Source organism: Mandrillus leucophaeus, unplaced genomic scaffold, assembly GCF_000951045.1.
Source record: "Mandrillus leucophaeus isolate KB7577 unplaced genomic scaffold, Mleu.le_1.0 Scaffold314, whole genome shotgun sequence".
Taxonomy (NCBI): domain Eukaryota; kingdom Metazoa; phylum Chordata; class Mammalia; order Primates; family Cercopithecidae; genus Mandrillus; species Mandrillus leucophaeus.
In genome coordinates this window covers 880,726-882,524 of record NW_012103299.1, presented here as the reverse complement: position 1 = coordinate 882,524, position 1,799 = coordinate 880,726, and the positions used below count along the sequence as shown (strand labels likewise).

At 50.9% G+C, this 1,799-nt stretch overlaps 1 protein-coding gene across 1 annotated transcript in view; it reads left to right on the top strand.

Annotated features, from left to right (window-relative positions):
* Positions 1 to 487: 487 nt before the first annotated feature.
* The window catches only part of CREBRF (CREB3 regulatory factor), a 94,996-nt gene continuing 93,684 nt past the window's right edge, over positions 488 to 1,799 (top strand). Inside the window, exon 1 of the mRNA XM_011987697.1 lies at positions 488 to 778. The gene's annotated coding sequence lies outside the window, so the exon portion shown is untranslated. The remainder of the gene's footprint in view (positions 779 to 1,799) is intronic.

Sequence of the window (1,799 nt, the reverse complement as noted above, 5' to 3'; positions counted from 1 at the left end):
AGGCGAGACTGGCGGGGGAGGAGGGGAGAGAGGGGCGTGTGAGGAAGGGCCGGGGCCGCGGAGGTTGGAGCCAGGCTGGCAGGAGATGAGGAGGCGCGGGCTGGGGGTAGGGGGGTCCAAGCAGGGCGTCTCGGGGGTAGCCGCTCCCCCTTCTGTCCCCGCCTCGGAGGCTACGGGCGAGAGGGGCCTCCCTCCCGGGATTTGTTTATATGTCTTCTCAAAGCAGCTTGAAGCGGCTCAGGGGCGGAGCCCTCGGAGCTGAGTGGCAGGCTCTGGCGTCCAATGGACCGGGCCGATGGAGACTTCTGCACCAATGGGCGTGGGGGAGGCGGTGCCGCGGGGGCCACCAACTGGTTAGGCTGTGCCGGAGGTGGGCCGGGCGGGGCGGCCATGTTAGATGGGAGGGGACCAGTGGTGGTGGGTCACTGAGAGGGGAGGAGACAGGGCAAAGGGCGAGGGAGCCGGGCCGGGGGTGTTTCGGGTGTCCGAAGGCGAGTCCGATCGGACCAGGAAGTAGCTCAGGGGAGCCTGACCCCGACCCGCCTTTCTCCTCACACGAGCTGAGGAGGCAGGGAAGTACCGAGGGCAGTCAAGCCTCCCCTGGGGGTGGTTCCTGGGACTAGATGGAGCTCAGTCTCTGGATTCTCCCTCTTTCTTGGCCCTATGCTTCCTGACAGACCTGGCCGCCAAACCCTGTAATCGCCCTCCTGTTAACCCAAGAAAGCAAATCTTTCCGCCGTTTCTGAGCTGGCTTGAGCCTTAAGACTACCTTAAGGAGGTACTTGGATAAATAGCGGTCTGAATTTCTGTACCAGGCCTCAGATAAGAGACAGGGAGTGAGGGGGAAGTTTTGCTTTTCTCAATTTTATAAAAGAAAACGGGACTAGAAAAGCTGAGAAAGTTGAGGGCTGGGCGGGGTTTCTCTTCCCGCCACCCCCATCAGGATGCCTTTTAAAGATTAGGCCCCGTGCTTGTCCTAGTCTTAGTAGTAATTTGCCCCTCTTGCTAACATAAGTTGGTAGCCCACATTAATCAGCTTCTTGAGAAAACTGAGCCCAGAGAAAGTTATTTAGTTTCGAAGGTTCTTTAGGACTTTCTCTTGCGAATACCCTGCAGGTGAAAAATAGGATCAAGGCCTGGAATTTATTTTCTTTCTTTTTTTTTTTTTTTAAAAAAAGCAGAAAACAAGACTTCTGTGTAAATCTTGTGATCTGTCGTAAACTAGTTGTCACTTGATTGTACTTTTAAATATCTTTAATCTTTTAATCCAAAATAGCTAGGATATACACCAGAGGCAGGGGAAAATGGTATGAATAATTTGAAAATAACTTATTTTAATCTAATTGTATTATGATTATTTTGGCATCCTTTTGGCCTTGTTAAATGCTTAATTTAGGCTTGTGTTTACATCGGATTACAACCTGTGGCTACATTGGTATTGTCAATGGTACCAAACTATTGATGCATCTTTGGTTAAGTACTTAGGGGTAGGAACATGCCTTGGATAGATCGTGCAGGGGCTAATCAAGAGTTAGCTGTATTAAGAATTTGCTTTATCTTCTATTTTATTAGCTGGAGAAAAAGAATAATTGGTAAATGATTCATCAATTTTTTTTTTTTTTTTTTTGAGACGGAGTCTCGCTCTCGCCCAGGCTGGAGTGCAGTGGCGCCATCTTGGCTCACTGCAAGCTCCGCCTCCCGGGTTCACACCATTCTCCTGCCTCAGCCTCTGGAGTAGCTGGGACTACAGGCGCCCGCCATCACGCCCGGCTAATTTTTTTGTATTTTTAGTAGAGACG